The sequence below is a fragment of the Drosophila gunungcola genome, assembly GCF_025200985.1.
Source record: "Drosophila gunungcola strain Sukarami chromosome 2R unlocalized genomic scaffold, Dgunungcola_SK_2 000006F, whole genome shotgun sequence".
NCBI classification, from domain to species: domain Eukaryota; kingdom Metazoa; phylum Arthropoda; class Insecta; order Diptera; family Drosophilidae; genus Drosophila; species Drosophila gunungcola.
The window spans coordinates 2,807,381-2,813,380 of NW_026453168.1; positions in this window are offsets into that span (position 1 = coordinate 2,807,381).

Sequence of the window (6,000 nt, forward strand, 5' to 3'; positions counted from 1 at the left end):
TTGAGAAAGCAATTGAGTGTGTGTTTTAAGTTCGTCTTTTAAGAGTTTTAATTTGTTATGTAGCATTGCAAAACCAACGTTTTGATAAGACAAAATATCAACTCAAAACTTTTTACACTTTGTTAGAATATTTTTGCTACTGTTTTTAAGGATTAATTTTAAAGACGGAATAAGAGATTAAGAGCGAACATAATAGTAAACTTTTGTTGTACGACATTCAACGTTTGTTCTATTATATTAACACTCTTTTAATCTTAAATTTTAATTTACGATTTTTGCTTATTATAGTTAAAAGTTTTGAAACTACATCTAAAAGTGATTTATAGGAGCTATAGCCAAATTTTATCATTAATATACATAAACATACATAATTGTGCACAAAAAAGAGAAGTATGAATTACTATTTTAAAAAATGAATCATAGAAACATACAATGGAATTCCAAATAAAAAATATAGTTTTGTCATGCAAAATGTTGACTTCTTCTTTTGAGGAAAAACAAATTGGGAAATCCTAATATTAAGCCAAACGATTTAATGTGTCGTTTAATGTGTGCCGAGAACTTCTCTCCGAATTGTGTCGCAAAATCAGTAATTGTCCTGTGGCCCAATCCGAACCCAGTACATAAGCTCCTTTCGGCCAGCCCAAATGTTGTACATAATTAAACGATTGTCCCGCCAGAAAGCAGGACAGGAGCGAAAAAAGGCAGTCAGGTGAATGGGGCGGCGGTTTGGTTGAACGTTTCGGTGGGGGAGTGCCAAACCGCAGACAAATAGCCGTTGGCAAAGGGACGGGAGGGAAGGGGGGCTGTGGATAAGGGGGGGAGGTGCAGTCAGTTAGCACACACAGAACAAAACAAAACGAAACAGAAGAGAACAAAACAAAGTGCAGAGGAGGAGCACACGCAAACTGAAAGTTGCTTGTCATTGAACCATGAACTGGTCACCAGCCATCATTCACTCACTCTCACAGTCACTCACTCTGCCAGTCAGTCACTCACTCACTCACTCACTCGCCCAGTCATTCATTCATTCATTCACCCTGGCCAACAGGGGAACCCCCAGTTGGGTCAGTGGGTGGATGGGCGGGCGGAAAAAAACGAGCGTCACGTGTTTGTGAATTGCGCGTATTTACTTATGCAAAAGGCCAGACCAAAAGGACCAGGAGAAAGAGATGGGCGATGGAGATGGAAAAAAGCGAACATATTTGATTTACACTCAGATGAAAGCGTTATAATTGCCACTAAAATAGTATGTGCATTTAGTGCTTTAAGATGGGGCCCCTTAATTTGTAAGAAATTCACTTTAAAAGTCAGACAAAAATATTATAAATTATTATAGAAATTGTATTTTTATGTGGCTTAGTATCTCTATCAGAGTAAAGTAATTATGGAATTATGAAAATATCCTATCTCGTGGATCCTTTGGCTCTATGGCATTCCCTTTTCAAGTGTTTATTTTAGGAAAATATGCCTTAATTTTATGAATAATTGCCTTAAATTTGAGCCTTCCATACATAATTTGTGTAATTTTTCCCAAAATCAAGGAAATTTTTATTCTGTGCGCATGTATGCACCTATGGGTAACGCCCCTTATATCCACATTTTAAAGACAAGTCCAACAAATTCTAAATGTAATACCTACAATTTGTTCAACTATCATTTTTTATACACTAGTTTCAAAATAAGATATCACCGAACTCCTGACCAGTTTATGAACAAATTTTCGCTGTGCATCCAGCAAAGCGGAAGGGTGAGCCAACAGGATGCACTTTAAAAATGAGCATGTAGCAAATACTTAAATATTTATTCAGGGAATCCGTGAAAAGCGACTCTCTTTTAATTATAGTAAAATTTAATTAACCCCAAATAAAACTAGAATGAGGAAGAAGACGAATGTTTTGCAGCTTTTTTTCATGATTAATGTCGAATTAATGGCACTAATTGATCTACATTGATTGATTGATTGACGGCCGGCGGGCAGGAAAATAACAGGGCAAAAACCATAAACGCATATGGTCACCGTGTAGTCCTAATTAGTTTACTCTGGGCCTGGGCTTATCTGCTTATCTAAATTACACTGGGTCACATTATGCACATTATGCAGAATGCAAATACTCGAGAAAAGGAGAGAAGCTGAGTGCGAAAGGGAGAGCGAATGCGACACCATTTACCGCTAGCCAAGCTATTATTAAAAGAGCATTTATATAATGGACTCAGCGGATTTTTGCCAGTTCGCTTTGGAGTCCTTTTCCTTTGAATGCACTTGGAAAAATTTAAGGATTACGTGAATCTTATTTACAATTTAATTCAAGAAAAGCTACTTCATGTTTCATATAATAATTTTCAGAAAACAATTTCCAAAGATATCCACAAAACACAGTAATGAATTGTGAAGGTCAGAAAAATAACTTGACAACTATTAGAATCAAGTTTTTCAGTATTAAATATTTTGTATTGTTATATTTCATTTATTATATTATTATTATTAAAAAAAAAAAACAAAGTTGGCTCAAAGTTACTTTCCATTCTTACTGCTTATCTTTCCTTTAAGTATTATTTATAAACCATTAATTTTACTTAGTTTACTTTTTAAAGTTTATTATTAAAATACAATATATTAAATATACTTTACCATTAACATTTTTGTCTTAAGAGATAAGGATCAGGCTTGGTTAATTATAGCGTGCAGCTATAGTAATACTAATATTAGTTTAGTTAGTCTTAAATTATACCGTTTTATAATATTATTGGTTTATTAGATAAGAATCCGACATTGCTTATTATTTCGCGCATCTAGAGTATTACCAAAACAACTATCTATTTTTTATGGATAATAGTTTAGTTAGGCTTTAGTTACCCCACATTCTTTCTCTGCGTGCATGCCTGCAGTGTCTGCAGCAGCTTTGCATGGAAGTTGGCCCAGTATTTGCGACCCCTTTCGGATTGGTCACGCATTGCTTCGCTGCGGAGAGGAAATAACGCCCGGCAGCTGCTGTTTTTACTGCCCCTGAGACTCCGTGGGTCTCCTGCTGCCGACTGGCGGTTACTGCCTCCTGTTTCGAGGGTTCCCGGCCACTGCACACGGGGCGTATGAGTTATATATTTATTTTATCTCGTGTATGTTTGAGTTTCGCATTAAAATGTGCTCGCTGGAGCATAAAATGTTGGCTGTTTTTATTGAAACCGACGTCATTAATGCGGGAATTATGCGAGAAGCACAACCATGTAGGGTGTAAGCTACTTCTGCTCCTGCTCCTGCTCCTGCTTCTACCACTGCCAACATTTAATCATCATCCACATGGGTGAGCTTTAAGTGTAACCATAAACTTTTGTTTTGAAACCGGATCCAATCGCCCGACTGCTGACCAACTGGCCGCTTATCGAGGGCACACTTCAAACAAATGGCACACCAACTGGCATTGTCCTGCTGCTCCTGCTGCTCCTGCTGCTGTCGGTGCCAGGATATCGATACCGCAGACCATCCATCGACCATCGACCACTGACCAGAGACCACACACAAGGCGGCTGGCCTGCTCCGTCGTCCGCCTGCTGGTATGTTTAATAGTCGGCCACAAGTGTGACCCGGCAATTTATGAATATGATTTCGGGGGGGGAGTTAAGCCAACATTGGTCCCTCAATTAATTGCCAGCCTGACCACCGAAATTGATGGCAGTTTTGTTGAAGTTGCCCCGACTTTTGGCGACTGCCCCACCAAACGGCGACAAATGTCAGTTGGCAGAAGGAATTGAATTTCCGCCGGGGCCGAATGAACTTTGGGTACACTTTGGGTAATTGTTTGGGGGCGGGCTGGTATGCAAATGTCGACATGCCAAAAGTTCAAAATTGCAGCTCAAATTACGGCCATCGACAGGTAAACGACTTTGGCAAAGTTAACAAGGCACTAAAGTCGGGCATATTTCCCATTTTTTCCTACCAAAGAATTTAGAAGTAGCTGAGAGAAAAAAATATTTTGCCAAAAATGGACATAAATTGAATGTTTTGCTACCTTCAAATATTTGCCTACCACTTTCAACCCACAATCTCATATTCTTTTCAGCTATATAAAGTAGTTTTTTTTTATTAAATCATATAATTTTTAAAGAAGGAAAAATTATACAATTAAATTAACAACACTTAATGATTTTACTTTATGATACCCCAGTATTTTATAGCCACAATTTAATTTAATTTATTTGTCTAGACATGACGGTAAGCCAAAAGTAGATGATGTTTTCCTATTTGCCTTGCAATATTCCGATTGCAGCTGCAATCTGTCAGGATCCTCGGATCAGGATCAACCCCAAAAGGCAATATATCAAATTGTTTGGCAGCCAGCCCCGACGATCATCACCAGCACCTGCTGGTGATGGGCTCCCCTTTCTCGGCTTTGCAGACCATCAAACAGATTGGAACACGCATTTGCAGCATGTTTCGTGCCACGAAAGCTGCAATTAAGTTTTGTTAATTTTAATGAAGCCACCAGCCGCATCTGCTTGCTGCGACTACCAAAGGGGGACTTTTGTACGGATTCAAGCAAGTCAAAAGCAATGCTCCGGGGAGCAGCTGCTCCTCGCTTGGTTAGGGGTTGCTCCTTTGGTTACTGGCTACGCGATCTGCCACTCCTGGGTCCGTTTTTTTTCTCCATTTTAATTAAGCACCCGTTGGATTTCGCGATAGGAATCGGATCCCGCAGCCTGAAACTCTAGCGGGAAAAAATGCAATTTGGAAAGCAGATGAAAGTATTTCGATGGCAGATGGTTACACATAAATGGGGGTGATTATCACATACAAATCGGTTAAAACTGTTGAATCAGTCAGTGGCCATAAAAACATTGTTTGTAGAAAAAGTTCTCTGTTTATACACAATAATATAAAAAGGGATTACGGAATAAACCACATTAAAAATAAATGTACAAATGCAATAGGTAAATTATAGTTTGTCGAACATGTGGCTTGGTCATTTTGAATTCATATTTTACTTAAGCTTTACAAAAAGGTTAATATTTATATACCAGTTTAACGACACGTCTAAAAAATATGTACAACTCAATTGCAACTGCAAAAAGCAATGTTACTTAAAAACAGCTTTGAATAGAATCAGATAATCTCTATCTTAGAATATTGCAAACCATAATTTTGAGCATCTAACATCTATCATAATCAAAGTATACTCCGTTTATCAGCTTATGAAATATTGAATAAGACTGAAAGCCTGATCAACAAAAGTTTATGGCTCCGAAATTCACTTACACATTTTGCTCGGACTCCCCACAAATATTTCCATTTTCAATATCAAATTAATTCTATTATCCAGTCATCGTCAAGTCGGAAATTGAATAACAAGCTCTTTAAATTTAATGAGAATAACTTGCACATTATATTGATTTTATTTCGTAACAATTTTATGGACTTCACGAGGAGCTGTTGGCCAAGATTCCTTGGTAAAAAAAAAGGGGGCTGGAAGAGTGGCTGTGACGGGGCAAAGGAAAGCCAAACAAGAAATTGACTGTACTCAAAGCTAGACCAGCAGAGTTTGCACTGTCTGCGTGTTTGCTGTGTGCGTTCCGAACACACAACCCACAACCCACTACCCCACCCCCCACCCCCCACCCACCTAGCGAAACGCCCTGGAAAAACATGACAAGTCAAGTCCTTTTGGCACCCCAATAAAATTCCCGCTTGGCCGTTTTTTTGCTTAACGAAGTGGAACTTTTTGCGTGTGGCCAGCAATAAAAAAAAATGCAAAGAAAACAACGAAAATAAAGTATGAAAAAAAAGTATAAATATAATAAGCGAAAAATGAAGGCCCGCTTTAAATTGCGGTTTGGGCGAATGGCATTAACCAACGCAGGATGGCCCACTAATTGAGCCAATCCCAACGAAGCCGCCGGCTAAATAGCGATTTACACTGTCCACTTCAACCATAATTCAGTCGTTTGTCTCAAATCCGTTTTTTTTTGTCACCCTACCACAAACCACCCACAGCCACGCCCCGCATG